This window comes from Sturnira hondurensis, unplaced genomic scaffold (assembly GCF_014824575.4).
Source record: "Sturnira hondurensis isolate 20B ecotype Veracruz unplaced genomic scaffold, ASM1482457v3 Scaffold0008710, whole genome shotgun sequence".
Classification (NCBI taxonomy): Eukaryota; Metazoa; Chordata; class Mammalia; order Chiroptera; family Phyllostomidae; genus Sturnira; species Sturnira hondurensis.
Genome location: NW_028081341.1, coordinates 558,799 through 581,279, shown reverse-complemented (window position 1 = coordinate 581,279; position 22,481 = coordinate 558,799). Strand labels below are relative to the sequence as shown.

Here is a 22,481-nt window from a genome sequence, read left to right as displayed (position 1 = left end):
GTTGTTCTATTACAGTGGTCTCAACTTCCCCCCTTTGCCCTTCTCACCCCATTACACCCCCACGCCCACAGTCATTCCCACACTGTTGTCCATGTCCATTCACACATGCTGTTTAGCCAGTGCCTTCCCCTTCTTTCTACCATTATCCTCCTCCCCCATCTCCTCTAGTCACTGTCAATCTGTTCCTTGTTTCCATACCTGTGGTTCTGGTATGGAAGTTAGTTAGCTCATTAGTTCATTAGTTCATTAGTTAACTTTGTTCATTAGATTCTTTCCCCCTTGTAGGTGAGATCATGTTGTTTGAGTTTACTGGCTTATTTCACTTAGCATAATATTCTCCAGTTCCATCCATGCTGTCATTTTTTAAGAATCATGGACTCTTAAGAAAATCTGACAAGAGCTGGAATATCTTCCTCAGAAAAATAAGCAAACCCACATGCATTTAAAGCATTGTAAGTATTTTCAAAGGGCCAAGAGAGTCAGCATGTTCATCTTATGGCTCTAATGGATCTATATGCTCTTAATTAATAACATTTTTCCCCCAAATGAGAAGCAGCATCATTACTTTCTAATTAGGTTTGTGTTGACTGAATGCTTCAGAAGGAATTGCAGATCTCTGTAGTTCTTAATGTTTGGGCTTCCTTCTTTTGAGTAAAGTTCTAAAATTCCATCAAACTAAATCTATACTCAAATATAACCAAAATAAACATATAAAAAAACAATAAAGCAAAACCAACTGAATTCCAAATCAGTTTAGAGTTTCCTAAGCTATTTCCCCCTAAATCTTAATTCAACTACAGAAGTACTCTTAACTATCCACCACCTTACAGGTTATCTGACATTTTCAACAGATACCCCAGCATGTCCACTGCAAGAGAGCTCATCTCCACTACTACACTGTCCAATACAGTGTAGATACATATCTAGATACAAAACACATATAGGTATGTAAATTTAACTAATTGAAATTAACTAAATTTAAAGTTCAGTTCTTTAGTCACACTAGCCACGTTTCAAATGCTCAATAGCCACATGTGGCTGGTGGATACTGTTAGGGCAATGCAGAGTATATTTTATCACCTTAGAAAGTTCTAGAACACCCAAGGATTTCTGCTTCAAATAGGTGATTTGTATACTTTCTAGTAGGCAGTCACTTATATCTCTTCCCATACTAGTTTATGCCAGGTGGGTAAATATGAAATTGCATAATGTAATTATTATATAAACCAATTTAAATACAAGTATTAAAAGAGTAAGAGATGTTCTACACATGGAAATTTTTGAAATTCAGTCCTTTTAAAATATCCTAATGAGTTAGATGTAGTTAAGACAACTTTAAAAATTAGAAAAAACTGTAGAAAATATAGAGCTTTGCTCTCATATTTCTTTATTTAGATCTGTGCTTAAAGACATCTATGAAGCAACAAAAACTATAATTCATAGATAATGCAGTATGGGATTTACAGAAAGAAAAGTGACTAAGATCTGTGAACAGCAACCCAAACTCAAAAATATTTTGGGGACAGACTCATAGATAAGCAGCAGATGACAGCTAGTGGGGGCGGGGATTAGGGGATGGAGGGATTGAGCAAAAGAAAAAAGGACTCGTGGACATGGACAGCAGAGTGGGGATTCTTGGGGAGAGGAGGGTATAGAGAACTAAACGATAATGGCAACAAATACAATACAGATTTAATAAAAATAAANGCAGTCACTTATATCTCTTCCCATACTAGTTTATGCCAGGTGGGTAAATATGAAATTGCATAATGTAATTATTATATAAACCAATTTAAATACAAGTATTAAAAGAGTAAGAGATGTTCTACACATGGAAATTTTTGAAATTCAGTCCTTTTAAAATATCCTAATGAGTTAGATGTAGTTAAGACAACTTTAAAAATTAGAAAAAACTGTAGAAAATATAGAGCTTTGCTCTCATATTTCTTTATTTAGATCTGTGCTTAAAGACATCTATGAAGCAACAAGATGAAGACATCCATGAAGCAACAGACTCATAGATAAACAGCAGATGACAGCTAGTGGGGGCGGGGATTAGGGGATGGAGGGATTGAGCAAAAGAAAAAAGGACTCGTGGACCTGGACAGCAGAGTGGGGATTCCTGGGGAGAGGAGGGTATAGAGAACTAAATGATAATGGCAACAAATACAATACAGATTTAATAAAAATAAACACAATCACAAATTAAAAAATCTCTTAAATTTAGCTTTCTGTTATTTTATTTAAAAATTATTGCATATATTACATTATAAAAATATTTCATGGCTTTTATTACAATGCTGGCAACTAAATATATAATTAAGTTTTAAAATTTAAACAAAATATGCATTGTATGTATATATTAAGTTTTAAGATCTGTTTCTTTAAAAATCTTTGTGGCTTAACTGATCAACTACTGATTCCAATTTATTGAATAGGAATGCTTGTACTACACATACCAAAACTGCAAACACATGTCTTTTTTATTCTTATAAACTAGTGTTTTCATAATTGATTGTGTCATTTGTACTTGGCAAATTTAAGTTCATCAGATTAAATTATATTGAAAAATTGATGGATACAAACTTGATCCAATTCTAGATTTAAGCATAACTGGTTCTTTATAATTAACAACAATACCAGTTACTGACTCTCTTAAACTCTATGAAGTTGCATAAGACTTTATACGGAGATGAGAACATTTGAACTTTGTGTTCACCATATACAGCCTTTAGATTTTTCTCACTTGCAAATGCTATCTATTAATCTGTCTATATGCATTAATTACTTGAGATATAAGAACTATAAGAATATTTTTGTTTTGTGCATTGAGATTTAGATTCAAATGGAAACCCCAAACTACACATTATTACTAGGACTACTATAATTACTCCTGCTACATTTGTTTCATTAAAAGAGCACCAAAATAATATTGCAATTAGTAGGTATTGCTTGACCAATGAATATTTTTATTAGTCAGTTAAATTCAAGAAAATATTTATACTCTCATGGATCATACACATCTATTTAAAATAATAGCAACACATGTGTATAAGAAGTTTCATACATTTTAGAATTATTGGATATATCATAGATTCCCTAAATTATCAACTTCTCTGTAAAAATGCTGCTGGTTTCATCAGAAGAACAGACTTATTAAAGCTTTGCTTTACCATGTGATGTTTTCGTGGAAAACTGGCTGCCCTTAAGGATCTAATTTAAATGAACTGAAGAAGTCATGTTGACTTCAGTTCTTGAAATATCTTGAAAGTGAGTGAGTATGACTTCCTTGTTTAATCACAGTCCCCACTGCTCCCTTTTGTCCTGAAGTCTATCTTACCACACTGCCTGGACCCTGAAGTCATTTATGTTCATGATCCCTCCAATGTACTTATTTATATCTTACATATCTCAAGGGGGGATGCAATTGAATTCTTAAGTCTAGTAATTTATGGTTAGCATTTTATGTTACCTTTTGTTCTCCTAAGCAACACAATACTAACAGGTTAACCAATTCTAACTTATTCCCTTTTTTACTTATGACACTTCACCAACTGCTGGACCATATTCCTCTCCCATAGAAAAGAGTTCTGGAAGAAGAAGATAAATCACAGTGGAAGTAGAGGGTAAAGAAGTGTCTTGGTATGCCTGGAAGAATAAGACTGCACTTGTACTTGAAAGAACTACAGGCATACAGAATTCATTTTAAATAAAATTAATTATATAGCTATTATACTTGAATCTGATAATAATTACTTTGTTATTTATACTTTTTCTAAAATAAAACCTTATGTCATTCCAATCACTTAAAATTTGTTTAATGACACTACTCAAGAGCATATTGATACCAATAGAAAACTACTTGAAAATCTATTGCCCGGAAACAAAATATTTTGTCTTGGATAAACTATTGATCTGAATAGAAATCTGGGCTGAGTACATACTAGTGGATTGACCCTGGGCAAGGTTATGAAATACTCAGTTTGGTCATCTGGAAAATGGGCCAGTTGATCTCTAAGGTTCTTACAATTTATAAATCTAGATTTTACTTTTAATTTTACTCAAGTACTACTTAAATGCATAGTGAGTAGAAGTACATATGAAGTATACAGCTTACAATCTAACTTTATTACGTATTATCTAAGCACATAAAAATAATGGGAAACACAAGACTCAATATGATTGGAGTGAAGTAAGAGATTAGAGTGAAGAGAATAGGATCAGGGTACTCAGATGTAGGGAAGAAAAATTAGTAGTTTATTTAACTTACACATTTCACACAGCATAGTGTGAGGTTAAAAATAAAGGCATGCACAGAACAATGCAACCTAAAGTCCAGAACCACCCTCTGCCAGGTTTCTCAAAAGTTAAAAGTGATACTTTTAATTCCTTTTAAGCTCTAAATGTTTAAAGTTTGAAGAAGTCCACTTAAATGTAGAATGGCTCCACTGTATCACATAATGTTTTTATTCCATTTAAATTTTCTTGTTCCTTCACCAAACAGTTCTTGAATTCATCCTATAAGCTTAGCACTGTGGTAAGAGTTGTGAGTTTTGAAAAAGACAGATATTTGTGTACACAAGGAGCTTATATTTATTACAAACAATAGAGACGGGTGTTTCGTAAATCACATTCAAATATATCACGTACTTAAGATGGGTGAAGCACTACATATTTTAAGTTGCATATAGTGTCTCCCCATTGCCCATAAATGATCTAAAGTTTAACTCAATGCAACAGTTCAAAAAAGTATGTATATTGCAAGGAAGTACACATACCCACAGGCGAATCACATTTACTTTTGGATACAGGTACTTACTATTCATGGAAGCTAGAAAAACTCCGTGAGTATAAAAGGTGGAAGGCCAATAAGGATTCAAAACTGAGAAAACCCCTCTAGAGAAAGAGTAAAAGGCTTCTTGGATAGAGAGGTGATACATAAGAATCCTGAAGAACATATTATCAAGTAGTGGGTTTGCTTGGAAGGAGTAGTGAATGGTCTATATTAGTAAGCAAGTAAGAGACAAATGCTATTTTGACACGCCAGAACCTACACCTAATAATTTTTCACATTCTCTAGGGATCTTATTTTTTAGGGGGCTGGTATGGGTGTAGTCAAGTTTGGTGACAGAATTATTCCTAGGTTCTGTTGAAGAGAAACTAGGTGTGGGTGTGAAAAATGCTCAGGGTATTCAGAGTTCTGTATCAAATCATATGGAAATCTTGGGGGATCACCTATGCTCACAAGACAGCCTCTGATCATAGGGAATAATAGAAACAAAATGATTATTTACAGAGAGTGACGCTTTTATCTAATAACAGTTCACGGACTGCTGGATTGTTATCAAGGAGACTCAGTCCAATTGCCAAGTAATTTATCTGATTTCCTCATAGTTACTTTGGCCAATTTAGTTCATAATAATATTATGAACTAAATTAGGCTTTTCTGGTAAGGCATTTTCAATTGCTTTGTAATTGGTTTTCTTTGCCTTTCATTCTTCCCTTCTTCATTTCTTCCTCCAGCCCTTTCCTTCCTTCCCACTGGAACTACTTCTTGCTTCATTCTCAAAGCATTTAAGGTAAGTTAGCCACTACAAACATAAAGATATATGTACAGTTTAGGGTCCCCAAATATCAAGAGATATTAGTTCAGTAGAGTATAATTTCCTGATGTTTAATTGCTTCCTAAATTTTTACATTTCCTTTGTCACCAATTGTGGAAACCCTGGTGCACAGTAAAATATGATCAGTGAAAATTCTTAAAGGAATTACTAAATCACATAGTTGCTCCTTCACTGAATTTTAACCTCGTATACACAATGTTTCCCCCATGGTTCCTTAAACATAATTTAACTATTTCTAGATGCTGACATTAGCAATGACCCTGAATCTTAGTGTTTTTTTTTAAATACTCCTTCCAATTTGTGCATTTGCCATTTAACATCTTTTGCATAAATATACGATAAGTTAAATCCCCCCAATAGCTAGAAGCATGAAATTTAGTATTAATCACTAGTACAAACATAATTCTTCCAACGTAGTATTCTCGCCCTATTTTCTTCATTGATGCCAATTATACCTTCTGCCTTTCGGAATTGTTATGATTTCTCCATGACTAACACGATGAGTCCAAGCTACATTGTTGTCCCTTTCCAGCCATTATTCTACAGCACCAGTTCACTTTAGATAGAGTAGATGAGAGACCACAATGTCATGCCTTTATCATAGTGTGATTATGAGGTTACCCTTTATACTACACAGCACAGTGGACTTCTGTGATACACTTTCCTGCACTGCATGGAAACAGGCATTTATTGGCAACAGTATTCTATTTGGGCCATCAATGGCCATGCAACTTGGTCCCCAACTCTATACACTGACTATTGGGATATACACAAATACATTCACACTCAAGAAAGATACCCTAGCTTTCACGGGCTAAACTATGCACGAAGATTTAAGTGTTCACCACTCAGTTGTCTATTTCTTCCACCTCTGTGTCGAACTGTTGTCATCAGACATGCCATCGTTTCTCTTTGCTAGGAGCCACTGTCTTGTCTTTTTCATCTCTCCATTCTGTCTCTCTCACTCTTTGTCTATGTCTCCTGCCCCTTGTCCATGGTCTCTTAATTAGTCCTTAAAAACACTCTTCTTTCTTAGAGATTATGAGTCTTTAACTTCTGCATACCAGTCAACTAACTTTGCTTAAAGCCATTGGCATTTGGCTTTCTAAGGCTCATGTGTTCTTCCTGTTGGTGACTTATAGGTTCCTTTTTTACTACCCTTATTGGTAAATTCTAAACTCTGAATATTCTGAATGCAAGAGTGTTGTTTTCTAGAAAGCTCATCAACACATGGACAGGGTCTTATGGTTTTTTTAATGCAAGTGTATATTTGTATCTACACATCTTTTTTTATGTATTCAATGTTTCATGCATGGAGTTTAAATTAGCTCTAATACCGACAACTATTTCTGTGACTGAAAGATGATCGACGTAAACTAGTGTCTCTATATAAATTATACAGGTCACTGCCACTAAAGTTGGTGGCAAGCTAACAAATTCCAAAGAGACCCATTTGCTTTGTACAGACATAATAATGTAGCTTCCTTTCCTTCAAACAAAAATGTGATCCAAACTTCACGTTATACTTCATGTACTTATTTATTATTATTTTCTTGACATGATTCTGGTTTAGTTGCTTTGCTTTACTCAACAGATATAGCTATATAAATATAAAGGAGAGTAGCTAAGAGAAGTATACAGAATACAGAAAGCTAATTTTAAAATTGATACTGAAATAAAAAGCATTCATCCGAAAATTAAGAAATTTGAAAATTCAAAAGAAATATGCACAATCTAAGTTTGGGTTATAAACTATAATAAACTTATTCATAAAAATGAATTCATTCTGTTCTTTTTATTCTAGATAAAAACATTCTTAATTTTAAAATTTTATGTCTAGGATGAGTGAACACACAGAATCCAGTGAAGTATATTACTGAATCAGTACAGTCTTGGAATTAAATTTGGGGCAATTTTAGAACAAATAAACACAACAGATTTGTGACCACTGTTGTAATTCAATCACATATAGAAATAGAAATCATCACAGAGAGAGTTCTTATACTCCATTCATTCACCCAATAAAAATTTAGTTCTTATTATGCGTGAGGCATTGCAGGGGATACAATGAAAAATAAAGCATGGACTTTGCCCTCATGGGGCTTACAGTCTAGTGTGGAAAAAATAAACAAACACTTAGCATAACATAAGGGAAAAAGTGATGTGTCATAAGAAAGACTCAGACAATGTGCTGGGCATGTCGTTGACACTGGTAGACATTTTTTTTTTTTTTTTTACTGTAGGGTTTAAGTAGCCAATAAAAATAGAAAGAACAACAATCAGTGTACAAAATTAAGGGCCAAATTTTACGAGTTTGTGTACAAAAAAGCTTCAAGAGTAATGCAGTTTAAGACACTACTCACCAGTTGTTAAAAATATTTAATCGCTGGGTAACAACCTATTAGGAATACCATCTTGCCAGTGTCATAAGTAGACGTAAATGAAATAATCTACTATTTAGCAACAAAAATATCATTTTGATGTAACGAAGACTCACATTATGCAACATACTCATGACACATTACCTTTTCACACAGAAATTTGCTCAATCGGATTAAAGTGATGAAGAATTCCTCGATGGCTCAAGTGTGCTCCAAGGAAAGCTAGAAGGTTGTACAGTTAACTCCCAGGGTATAACTCTAAACCATACAACCTACTACCTCAACCTGGATGCACACAGCTTCCACTGTGGCTTCAAACTCCTTATCATATCTTCAGTCAGCTCCTCCAAATATGGCGGCCATACACCTAAGGGCTTGGCAAGGATGTAGATATAATATTCTAACATTTTACCCATTAACTTAATATGTGTCTGCTAGGACTGTCTTAACCTCTTGGGTTTCTAGCATAGGTCAAACGAAATGTCCTCTGACATTTCTCTTGGCATGACTGTACTAGCCATTAATAACATTAAAAGTTTATAGCGTTCATCTTTGTTTTTCAAGAGAAAAGTGTTTAAAAGTAACACATAAATCCAAATATTGCCTTTCATTTTCTTACTGAAGTTGATGAGGTGCACTAACCACTGTAATATGAATTGACATTTCTGAACAGGATCGCTTCAGATCTGGGTTTATACTTTGCAATAAAAAAACCCAAGTTCCTTAAGCAATTTACTATACGTGCATTCAAACTTGAATGGCTATTCCCTGAACTCTTCCAAGTGGTTAACGATTGCCTTTTAAGACAGATGAGGATTAATATATACATTAAAAAAACCCCAAACCAAAGGAAAAGACAATTACCTCAAAAGTAATCAACTAGAGTTTTACCAGAGTTTGACTGAAATATCACCTAACAGCCTGGTGTGCAGCACTCTGCCAGATTAACCACACTGACACAGACCCATAGAAGCGAGCTTGTGCGGTCCACGTCACCACAAGATCGGATCTACGGGTTTATGCCAATGGGCGACATCTCACATGGGCTCCTTATTAAAGCAGAATTTGTTGCAAATATCGGATGAAATTAGGAGACGAAAAGACTAATATCAATCCTTTCATATGAATATTTTAAATGCTGAAATGCTCTATGTATGCATGTTCCCAGTTAAAGGCCTTCAAAAATATTCTAAACTAAATGAAGGTTTATATACATAAGAATTTTTAAAATACTATATTGAGAGATTTTTCGCAGATGACTTTTGTTTTAATAGTATTTTAGAATTAGACTATTCTAATTAACAATGAGTTGTAAAAGAAAAAATAATCCATACATGCATGTATGAATTATGTAATTGGGAGGCATGAATGCAGTGTTATGAGCCTATAATTAAGACCAAATTAACTATTAAGCTAATTGTGTAAGAGTAACACTGTGTTTGTTCTAATTCTTATAAAACCTCGGTTAGTGGTTTCAAGGAATGGGTAACATACAACTTTCTCATGAAACAAATGGAATCTTGTTCACTGGGCAGAGTACTGAAGGAAGTTATTTAAAAGTCCTCAATACATACATAGCTGCCTATAGTTAGAATAACACTGAAATTAACAATATTTAAATCAATAAACAATGGAAAACTAAAATTAATCACATTGATACCAGTATTACTTCTACTGAGTGCTAATATTTATACTCTGGATCTATTTCATAAATGAGGATATCATCTCATACTCCATATAGTTAAACTTAATTTTCAAAAATGATATATTTAAAATACAATATATAGCTATATACATCTCTCACCTGGTCAACAGGTTGGGTAAAAAGAATAATTAAAAATACTGAAATCACCAGACCGTGGACAAACACACAAGAATAAATATAAAGCCAGCCACATACATGTTTTTTAAGGTTCGAAATTCAACAGCAACGGAATTATAACTTGCACGATTGGTAATTGTTTCACTCATAGCCATAGTATTTAGCATTTTTCAATTATACCTTCATTCTTAAAAATAGTAGTACCATGTACAAATTACTATGCATTTGCATGTTTTGAAATAATATGTTTTATATACTTTATAAACAGAATTTGGTCTTCATAATTATCACCATTATTTGTTTCCAAATTATCAACATTTAAGATTCATGCATTCAATTATAGTAAAAATACTTCAACATAAATTCACAAATTTAGATGTGAAATAAAAAGTGGCATATATTTTGGGTTTTATTGTAACTAAAATAAATGTCTATTTTGGTTTCATTGTCTTATTAGATCATACATTTAAAAGAAAAAGACCATGACTTTATCTCCCCACCTTGCCAAATTTAATTTCCATTTATATGGCACAACAACGAATAAAATACACTTTTTCTTTTTCCTAAATAACTGTCTATGCAACCGTACTTCACCTATGTCACATGTATGGCTACACAGATATTTATTCAAAGTGACTCAAACCATATATTGCTCACAAACTCAAACAAAATTTTTTTCACAGAGGCAGGTAACATAAATTCTCATCCACCAATTAAAATTCCAACAGTGAGATTCATAAATAATATGAATGAATTCTTATAACCAGTCACAATTATTTTGTTTTTTCTTTAAAACTACGAACTATTAATTGTTCTTTCGCTTTTCATTTTTACCTGAGGTGGTTTTCTCCTATGATCACTTTCTTCACTTCTCATCTCCATGTTAAGTTTTTCCCTAAAACAACCACAAAGGGAGAAATATCAGACAACTGCTCTCTAGAAGGAGCAGCTGGGAGGACGGTGGGAAAGAAGGTAGAGGATCGGGAAGAAAACAATATCAAAACGGGCCCAACCTTTTAAACTATTTTTTAAAGGCTTGGAAGAGTCACAGAGCCCCACCCAAGGCTCCTCGTATGACACATAATGTAGCTTCATAGTGTGCATGTGTGCATTCATTTTGGTTGGTGGTGTTTTCACAGTAACAGTTCTGAAAGGGGAAGGCGGCATGGCTGTGAAAGAAGCGACGAGGTTTTACACAATGAACTAGGGAAAGCGGAAAAGAGGTGTGGATTTGGCATGAGCTTAATAAGATAATTAAGAGTGTAGAGATTAATGACTCCTAAAAATAACGTTTAAAATAATGTTTTTCAACTAAAGGATCCTGAAACATGAAAACAGGTTTATAAATGTTAATTAAGCCTGTGAAAGTTGACGTTCCATTAGCTGAGGCAGCACAAAGAAACAAGAGCTATTTTTAAAATAATTAGGGAACAATAAACCATAAACTTAATAAAATGTTTCATGTGAATGTTATCAGTATGTAGGGTATTTGTGATTTTCTATAACCCTTTCTATTCTATAACAGAATAACAAAAAAGAAATAATTCACCAGTTCTATATTTACTCATTGTTTACCCAATGTATTTTCAATATAATAAAATATGACTTTAAAAGCACAACAGTTTGCTCAAAGTTTGTTCTTTTCATGGGAAATATTATAGCATCAGTTTGTAATATGCAAATTATAGTCTTCATTTATATATGCTGCATATTTCAAAAGCATTTTATTTTTTAAACATGTTTAGGAAGTTTTAATCAAAATTAAAATCTGTGGAATACATCTGTTAATCTTTTCCCATTGAATCAGGCAAAACTCGGTTTTGTTAAAAATGCTTACATTCCTTAGCAATTTAATTCTATAAACATAATAATTAGAATGCAATGCACTTATCTGCTGAGCCAATACATTGCTAGAAACTTAAAACAAGTTTGTATGTACTTTTTCCACTAAAATAGTTAATGGATGTTTCCAAAGCACCCTGAAACAGCTCTAAGACAAATATTTCTTTTAAAGTATACTTTAAAAGAGAGTGTATTGTGGAACAAGCTTCTCTTCTACTTAGCACCGGAGAGCATGATTTTTTCAGCAGTATTTAGATTACACTGAAATCCAGGTAAATTATTTAACATAACTTCCCCCAAACTAATTTTATGTATCAGCAGTTTAATGCATATCCTAATATGGCCCTTTTTTAGAAGCTCAAAAAGTTTCTTTCACATTTCAAATTATGAGTCACAGCACACGAAAGATTTAGTTTCTTCACCAATTAGGGCTAAACACTCACTTTTCTTAGATAGCAAAAACTAATACTGTACACAAAAAGCACAGATAACATATTAATGTCCTTCCAAAACTTCTATGTATAACAAAAATAAAAACATAGATTATCTTTTTCATAGAGATTTTCTATTTATAGTTACATTTCTATTCTAAGCAGGATTAGAGCAAGAGAGTAAAAGAAAAAAGTTAAAAAGAGTAAAGTGGTTGATGAGTTAAATGAGTAAATCGAAAGTTCAAGGATTCTCTTTTCTATAACAGTAGGTTTTAAAGGAAACAACAAAAAAGTTGTACCTGATATGAAAGGTGCGATTTCACCAAGTGCAACATACTGCTAATTATGCCATATTTTTGAAATAATAAAAATAAGAAGGCTCATTTGCTTATGTTGCCTTACAAAGCTGCTTTACAAAGCTCGATGTCTCTGTAGTTATACAAGCCAATGTTTGCTTTTTTTTTTGGTTTGTTTTGGTTTAGATTTTTGTTTGTTTTTGGTTTTGAGCAGGAACGTCTCATTTTTTTTCATCACTGTTGCATGGAGTGGGACATACTCCGTTTTTTAGTTTTGATTTTTTTTCTTCAGGGCTCCTGTAATTTCTTGGAAAAAAAGGACCCGGGCGCTTGTCTTTTTCCTCCTTTTCGGCATTCCAGGCACAAAGCACTGCGCAGAAGCTGCACCAATCCTTGCTGTCCCTGGCGGCAGAGTGGTAGAAGGTGGGAGAGACCAGGAATCCTTCCAGGCTGTGCTGACTTTAGAAATGAGGATTGCACACGTTTGTCTCCTGAACCAAAAGGGTGAGAAGGCAGGGTGCCAGTTTGCTACACTGCTGCAATGATCTCATGCTCACTGCTGCTGTCGTCTTGTTTGCCCAGTTCAAATGCCTGTTCATTATAAACCAAAAAAAAAAAAACCCAAACCAAAAAACCCTACTTGGATTCTTCAGCAAGCAGAAAGGGTATTAACATTTTGGGAAAAAAAAATCAGCATTTAGAAAAGGCAAAAAAGCCAAAAAACCAAAAAACCAAATACACACAGTTTTAAGATTCACTTGTTATGCCTCAGTATTCTGTTTATATTTTTCTTTTCCTTTTTTTCCTACTTAGAGATAAGCAGCAGAATTTATCAGGCGTGAAAGGGACAGCCTCCTGGTGGCCTGCCAAAAACCCAGAATAAAGGCGAAGTTGTGCTTCAAAGCTCAGTCGCTTGCTGAGTCTGGCTAAAGTCAAGTATTAAGATCCACCATTTTCTGAGCAATGCTAGAAAAGAAGAAAAAACTCAGGACGGTTGCTGCTCTCCAAGTCTCCGTTGGCACCATCACAAAATCTCAGTCGGGAGGTCACATGATTCTCTGCCAAATGTAGAGTGCGTTCCCATCAACCATTCTGCTGATACTGCGAAGGCAGCTATTGTCTCGTTTAGACCCAAAGTTCAGCCCACTCTTCATTGAATTAGCTGAAAAAACGCATCACCTTTGGGGGCTGGGAGTCATGGAAACGTCTACCTGGCAAGCTGCCCACTTTTTCTGCCCATCAACCAGAGATGGAATTGTGCTGCCTAATGCAACGATGACTTGGAATGTGAAGAGTCGTCCAAAGTGAATCTGATTCTTGCAACGCCTGTTTCAGTTTGCACAGAAAACTCTGGCTTCTTGTAGTTCGGGGGCGGGTGGGGTGGGGGAATCTTTCCTATTAAATGTAGCAAAGAAAGGTCTGAACATGCCTACTCTGAACTTTATTTCACAGCACACCCAAATGGTTCTCAAATGAAGAGACCGAACATCCTGCAAGTTTTCTGAGTTTAAGGCATCCCTTCCTCTGTTTTTCTTATGAGTAAACGCAACAAGCCCAGGTCATTTGTTTTAGTTTCCCACATTAACGTTTAAAAGCTCGGAGATTCTTCTCGCTTTTTATTACTTTCTGATTTTATCTGGCACTAATTCTGTACTGCATGGACACAATACCCACCAGCAGCAGTGAGGATGCATGAACTCTGCGATCTCCTTCAGAGTGGTCCCCTGAGGGAAGAGCCAGTGGCCTTCAAGCACACAAAACTCTGCAACTGGGTCCAGGGGTAATCCTCTGCACTACCTAGCACAGCTGCTGTGCTTGTTTGCTGAGACTGACTCATGTCAGAAGTGCTCTTTCTGTTCCTTCACTAGCTACGGGTTGCCTGTCGGGAATGAAAGATGCCTTTGAAAGATGCAGGGAATGTATCAACAACTCATAGGCAATAAAATGAGAGGGCTCCCCCTCCCCAGTGAATTTCCATTCTAGCCGGCGACCAAAGTTCCCATGGAAAAACATTTCCATACTTTCTAACAAAAGTAAAGGGAATTAAATCTTTCACCATTTCCTTGAGCAGAATCTAAAGCCAAGTGGAAAACCAAGTCTTACTAGTATTTAAATCAAACCTACTCAATAGTACTGAAAGGAATCATGTTCTCCTACCTGCATCAAAGAAGCTTTGATGATGGGAAGATCTTTATCTAAAGTATAATTCCATCTGCATAAAAATTTGAAGTTATGTTTGGGGCTTTTCAAAATGATGGACTAATGTTATCCCTCCTACATGTATATACACAAACACACACATTGCACAATGCATGACAAAGATATAAAATGATAATAAAACCTTAACTTGCCTAATAAAAATCACCCACGAAATTCAGGGATTTAGGAAACATCTTAAAAATGACCTATGTTTTTGTAGCAAGTTTTCAGGTCACTTTCCTGTGAAGCCATAAGAATGAATGCTCTCACACACACACACACTCACACACACCAGAAGCATCCTGGTGTCCTCCCCATTTGTAATTCAAATGCAAACAATTCTAAATCATAAAACAAAACCTAACATGTGTGCTGAAACTAAAATGGCTCTTTCTCTAGATTGTGAAGTTCTGGACAAATTTTGCTCAGGTCCTAACGCACGCTGAGAGTGCCCAGTCAGGAGTCAAGCATGGCCAGCAGATCCATGCACCCCACGCCTCAGCACAGCGAGAAGAAATTAGATAAGCTCTAATGGAAAGAAAACTTTTAATGTTCAGTTCTCATTCACTTATTCAGCAGATATTTATTAAGTAAACACAGTAAGCACAGGAGAAGAGTAGTGAGTCAAATGGGCATGCTCCCATGAGGCAGTCATTCAAGAACTTTCAAGTGAGAAAAAGCTCACTTCTAAGTATTGCTGGCCTTACGGGAATGTTTACAGGCAACAAACTGGTCAAGAAACAATAGTATAGACTGGAAAGTGGAAATGAAATGGATATTAAAAAATAAAGATAGGCATTCTGTTTTAAGTGTTATTTTTAATTCAAAATTTAATCAGTGGTCATAACTTAGTTTAACTTCCTTAAAGAATCTAATGTGAAAGTCCAGTTCTTCCTTAAAGAACCCATGTTACCCTCTCAATTAACAAATTGAAATAACAGAGAAAAGTAAAAGAAATGGGAGATGTTCACTTTCAGGAAGATGCCATAGACTTTGTTTTTCCTAATCCTCCTGTTAGGCACAACTAAAAAACAACCCTGAGTGTTATATATGAAACACATACCAGGAGGCTCAGAAAGAGAGAGAGAAAACTGACCAGTCAGGGACCTCAGGACCCATGGAACAGCATGGTGGTGAGGTCCTTGGATTTTATTTTTGCCTCATATACCCCAAAAGGGCAGTTGAAGGCATCTGTAACCCCGATATACCAACTGGTGCAGACCAGAAAAGCCTCAGCAAAGCCTGCTGTCTCTAGGCAAAGGACCAGGAAATGGCAATATCTAGAAGACAATATCACTTTGCTGCAGGAAAACACCACACAAAAAAATGCACCCCACACCTGCAAAGGCCCAATGGGGAGTCCAGTGCCAACCCTTGCTAGAATAGAACAAAGAATCCCAAACTTCTCTCCCCAATCCCAGGTGGTATAGGGAAGTCTGAGTAAAGCACTGAAACTTTCCTTCCTGTCAGGGGCTCCTCCACCAACCACAATACAGTACCAGTGCAGACCATATAAGGAACCTGGACTTCCAACCCAGTCCTACAGTAATGAGGCACCTTCTCCATATCCCTTAAGGTGGTATCAAATAGAAGAGGCCCAGTGAAAATTCATGACCTTAGAAACTTCCCAGGCCACCTTATCATCCCCCAACCTATAAGGTGCCAGAGGAGGCCACAGTGGGAGTAGTAATAAACCACTCCCACCGTTCTAGCCAGGCAGGCACCAGTTGAGGTCTACTGGGGAACAGGGACTCTCACCCCACCCAACAGTGCTGTGAAGCCCTCCCACTCAGGTGTTAATATGGCTGGTGGGGGGAGACCTGAAATTCTACTCCCATCCAAGGCACATATTTCCCCTCCCAAGGCACATATTCTTCTTTCTTTGCTGCAATGGTATTGGAGGAAGCTAGCTAAAACAGATTTATACAGCATCCAGAGCCTTGTAACATGTACCCCAAACATCCAGATTTCAATGGGAAATCATTAATGATACAAAGCAGCAGGAAGATCTCCAAATGAATGCAAAAATTATAATCAATACATGGGAACACCAACATGACAGAAATATTAGAATTATCTCACAAAGACTGTCAAGCAACTATCCTGAAAATGCTTTAAGGGGCAATGATGAACATGGTTGAAACGAATATTAAAAAAATGAAAAGGCCCTGGCTGGTGTAGCTCAGTGGATTGAGTGCAGGCCTGCGAACCACACAATCGAGGTTCGATTCCCAGTCAGGGCACATGCCTGGGTTGCAGGCCAGTTCCCAGCAGGGGACTCATGAGAGGCAACCGTACATTGATATTTCTCTCCTTCTCTCCTTCCCTCTAAAGATAAATAAATTTAAAAAAAAGAAAAGTCTTATCAAAGAAATAGAAGATAGAAAGAATAAGAGAATTTCAGGGGAAAAGGGGAAGGATTCACAGAAATTAGTATAAAAGACACATGGAGAACAACTAAGGGGGGTGGAAATGGGAGGGAGGTGGGGAGCACTGGGGGGGTGGGCTGGGATGGGAGTTCAAGTGTACTTGAACAAGAATTAAATTAAAAAAAAAGAATAACCAGATGAGTGGGGGGAAATGGAGACAACTGTACTTGAATGGCAACAACAACAAAAATGAATAACCAGATGAAAACTTTACAGCTGAAAAAATACAATAACTGAAATAGAAAGGGAAAGAAGACAAAGGAAAGGAGAAGCAGTGAACTGAAAGAGAGATCAATAGCAATGATCAAATATGAGCCCCAGAGAGAAAATATACTTAAATAAAAAGTAGAGATTTGGGCAAATGTGTAATATAAGAAAAGTAAAGCATTCATATATCATGCAAATATTAATTCAAGAAAGCAAGAGTAGCAATATTAATACCAAATAAAAGAGACATTGAAGCAAAGGGAATTATTAGTATCAGATGTAATCATAAAATGATTTTGAACAGACAATCCATGAAGAAAACATAAAATCCTTGAATGTGTATGCAGCACACAAAAAAGCTATAAAATGTAGAGTACAAACTGGTAAAATAGAAAAGAAAAAACAGATCCCTGATTATAATTGTAAACTTCAACATACTTTTCCCAACAATTGATAGAATTAGACACTAAATTAGCAAGGATACAGAGCTCAATGATATCATCAATCAGCAGGATTTAATTGACATTTTTAGATATACTGCCTCCAAATAATAGAACACACATTGTTGTTAAGTGCCCACCAACATACTACAGGATAGGCCATTTCCTCATTCATAAATCAAATCTCAATAAATTAAAAGTAAGTGAAATCATACAGTGTATTTTTGGACTACAGTGGAATCAATCTAGAAACAAATAATAGAAAGATAACCAAAAAATTACTTGGCAACTAGTAACTCCTGAATAATTCATAGGCTAAAGAGAAGTCTTAAGAAAAAACATACTGGATTGAATGAAAGCGAAAATACCACACAGCAAAATTTATGGGACACAGCTATAACAGTGCTTTGGAAGGAAACTGATAGTATTAATTGCATATGTTAGAAAAAACTCTCAAACCAATAACCAAAGTTCCAACCTCAAGGACCAAGGAAAAAAAAAGAGCAAAGTCAACCTAACCAAAGAAGGAAAGAAATACTGGGGTAAAAGCACAAATAAATGAAACTGAAAACAGAAAAACAATAGAGAAAATCAGTGAAGCCATGACTTCATTCTTTGAAAAGATCAATGAACGTGGTGACCCTCCAGCAAGACTGACAAATGAAAAAAATAGAAGACACACCCCAAACCACAGGTTTCCGAAATGAAGCAGGACATGGCACTGCAGACCCTGCAGACAACTGAAGGCAGTAAGGGAGAACTACAATTAGAAACTCAGAACTTAACATGAAATGCTTCAGTTCTTCAAAGCCCATATTACCACAATGTACCCAATATGAATTAGGTCATTTGAATAGCCCAACAACTACTGAGGAATTGAATTTGTAATTCAAAAACTTTCTCAAAAAGGTATGTCCATGATCAGATGGTTTAGAAGAGTAATTCTAACAAATATTTTTTAAAAGGTTTAACATCAATTCCACTCATTTTGGGGGGGAAATGAGGAAGAAGAAGAATTTTTTTCCTTCCTAGAAGAAGAAAAAATCCCCAATTTATTTTATGAAACTAATATTATCCTGAAAAATCCAGACAAAGACGATATGAGAAAAGAACATATAGACTGATATCCTTCACAAATATAGACTCGAAAATCCTTAATTGTATTTTAGCAAATAGAATTCAGAAGTATGTAAAAAGGATTATATAGCATGGTCATTTGAGGTTTATTCCAGGGATGCAATTCAGGTGCAATATTCCAAAATCAATCAATATAATGCAACACTTTAACAAGCTAAAGCAAAAAAAATCACTCAATATATGAATGGATACAGAAAAGTGTTTGAAAAATTTCAGCATCCACCCACGACTTAAATCTCTCTGACAAGTAGAAAGAGCAGGGACCCCCACAATTTGATGTAGATGTTTTCCAAAAAAGCTACAGGTGACATTATATTTGATGGTAAAAGACTAAATGTTCTTTCTCTAAGAGCAAGTATAAGGAAGAATGTTCACTTTCTAACCACTCATTCAACATAGTACTGCAAGTTTTATTCTAGGTAGTATAATAAAGCATAAGAAACCAACAAAGTAGAAATACAATGCTAATTAAAATCACTCAAAAATGAAATATTTAGGTAGTGATCTAAAAACATATACAGAACTTGTATACTAAAAGCTATAACATGCTGATGAAAAAAACCTAAGAGATCTGGAGATATATTATATTCATGGATTATAAGTCTCAACATAGTAATGATGTCAATTTCCCCCAAATTTATACATAGGGTTAATGGAATTCCTATCAAAATTCTAAAAATACTTTTGTAAAGATAGATAAAATTGTTCTAAACTTTACATAAAAATGCAAAAGAACTTAAATAGCTGAAACAGTTTTGGATAAAATATTGGAAGGAGTTATCTGATTTTGAGACTTACATAATAGTGTACCACTAAATAAACTAATATTAGATAATGTATATCTACAGAATATATTATTAACAATAAGTATAGTAATAGATTGCAATTTGATTATAAGCAAGATTGTATGGTATTCATAGAGGAATAAGTATGTTGACTAACGTAACAGAACAGAGAGTCTAGAAATAGATCCCCACATATATGCCTAACTGATTATTGACAAAGGTGCAAAAACCTGTTTAGTGGAAGAAAAATACTCTTTTCCACACATTATGCAAAAACTAATTCAAATTGGTCACAGACTAAAATGTAACATAGAACTTTAAAACTAGAAATTAACATAGAGTAGTCTTTGGGATCTGGGTCTGTGCAAAGAGTTCCTAGAATTGACTCCAATATCATAATCCATACAGAAAAGTTGATAACTTAGTTTTTGTTACAACTAAAAACTTTTGTTCCAGAAAGCACTCCATTAAGACAATGAAAAGAGAAGCTACAGGTGGGAAGAAAATATGTAAAAACCACATGTCTGGAGAGAACAGTATCCAGAAAATATAAAGAACTCTCACAACTCAACAGTAATAAAATGTAAAACAATCCAAATGGAAAATGGGCAAAAGGTAAGAAGAGACATTTTATCTGTGAGGATATGCAGATGACAAATAAGCACATTAAAGGATGTCACACATTATTTGCCATTAGAAAAATGGAGATTAGAATCACAATGAAATGTCATTATAGTCCTACTAGAACAGCTAAAACTATACATATACATATACATCACTATATATATATATAGTGACCACACTAAATATCGGTGAGAGTTTCAGATCATTCATTCTATTGCCGATTAGAATGTAAAATGATAAACTGGCACAGCAATTCAGAAAAAGGAAAAGATTGGCATATTATTTTTAAAACTAAACATATGTTTTTCATAAGACCCAGCAATTTCACTCAGGCACTTATCCCAAAGAAATGAAAGTTTATGTTCATGCAGAAACCTGTACATGAGTGTTTATAGCAGCTTTTTTCATAATAGACAAAAACTGAAAACTACCCAGATGTCCTTGAACTGATGCTCAGTCAAACAAACTGGTATGTCCATTCCATGGGCTACTTCTTAGCAATAACAAGGAAGAAACTATTGATACACTCTTCTGACTGATTTCAAGAGAATTATGCTGAGTGAAAAGAGCAAATTCTCAAAGGTCACATTCTATATGATTCAAATTATACATCCTTGGACTGATTAAATTATTGAAATGGAAAGAGAGCAGTAGTTACGATGTTAAGACTGGCATGGGAGTGGGAGGGAAGTGGGTGTGGGTAGAAAAATACAACGTGAGGAATCTTTATGGTAATGGAACTATTCTATATCCTGACCGTATCCACATCAACATCTAGGTCATGATATTGTGCTACAGTTTTCGAGATGTTACCAGTAGGGAAAACCAGCTAAAGAACGCACGGTACCTCTCTGCTTTATGTCTTACAACTGCATAGGAGTTATCATAAAATAAACAGTTTCTTCTTCTTTTTTTGATAAGAAATAAAATAAGACAACTGTTCTGGCTAATTGTTTTTACTGTCCTTGTGTTATTAAAAAAGAAAACTGGAAAAATCTGAACTTGCTATTGGTTGACTTAGCCTTGAAATCCCAGAGTGGAGTTCATTAAACAATGATTTGACCAGCTAGGAAAAGTAGCTTGGTGAAACGTTCCAAATCAGGGCCAGCAGAATTTCTGCAAAGGGGTAAATAATGTATGCTTAGTGCTGCACGCGCTATGGCCTGTGTTGCAACTCTTCACCTCTGCCACCGCACTATGAAAACAGTCATAGACCATACATAGATGAAAGAACGTGTCAGTGTTCCAATAAAACTTTATTTACAGACAGCAAAAATCTAATTCATCAATTTTCATATACAAAGTATTCTTTTTTCAAATGTGCATAGACCATACGAAAACAGGTCCTGGATTTATTTGGTCCACTGAATATAGTTTGCTGGCCTCTGAGCTAAATTACGTATTTGGAATCTTGTTGTATCATGATTCAGTTCATTGTTTCCTCTTAATTTTCTTCTAGAAGATCTTCAAAAGCTGCTAACGCTTCCCATTTAGGAACTCCCCTCACTGGCCTTCTATGTTTTCTTTTCTCAGGTTGTCAGGGAATACAAGCAGAAGTTTTACTGTTAAAATGTGAAGCTTTAGCCCTGGCTGGTGTAGCTCAGTGGATTGAGCGCAGGCCTGCCAACCACATGATCGGGGTTCGATTCCCAGTCAGGGCACATGCCTGGGTTGCAGGCCAGTTCCCAGCAGGGATGCACAAGAGGCAACCATACATTGATATTTCTCTCCTTCTCTCCTTCCCTTCCTCTCTAAAGATAAATAAATAAAATATTTAAAAAATGTGAAGCTTTGTACAAAGTAAAAAATTGGATAAAGTTATCTTCCCAATCTCACCTATTTAAACATTTTTATAATTTTCCCGAGGAATAGTGCTGCCTCTTGCAGGGCCTTTTGCTGATACAGTCCTGAGAATCACTAAAAGAAGAAATTGCATGAGGCAAAGTACTTGAAAGATTCAAATTTTTTGGATCATCAATTGAAAATATATAAATAAAATGGCGATAAGACACAGTATAGTATTTTGTGGTTGCAGGTGTTTCTTGCATGGTGGTGGTTTGGGAGTCAGGGAGAGCAGACATGGCATTAAAAAGCAGCGTAAATCCCTGGCTGGTTTAGCTCAGTGCATTGAGCGCGGGCCTGACAACCACACGATCGGGGTTTGATTCCCAGTCAGGGCACATGCCTGGGTTGCAGGCCAGTTCCCAGCAGGGGACTCATGAGAGGCAACCATACATTGATATTTCTTTCCCTCTCTCCTTCCC

General features: G+C 35.4%; 1 long non-coding RNA gene across 2 annotated transcripts in view; it reads right to left on the bottom strand.

Moving 5' to 3' along the window:
• The window catches only part of LOC118993297 (uncharacterized), a 160,529-nt gene that overhangs the window by 37,206 nt on the left and 100,842 nt on the right, over positions 1–22,481 (bottom strand). Inside the window, exon 3 of one of the 2 annotated variants that reach the window (XR_005067832.1) lies at positions 10,662–10,722. This is a non-coding gene — a long non-coding RNA (uncharacterized LOC118993297). Of the gene's footprint in view, positions 1–10,608; positions 10,723–22,481 lie in introns of those variants that run through there. The other variant, XR_005067833.1, reaches the window with a different exon arrangement.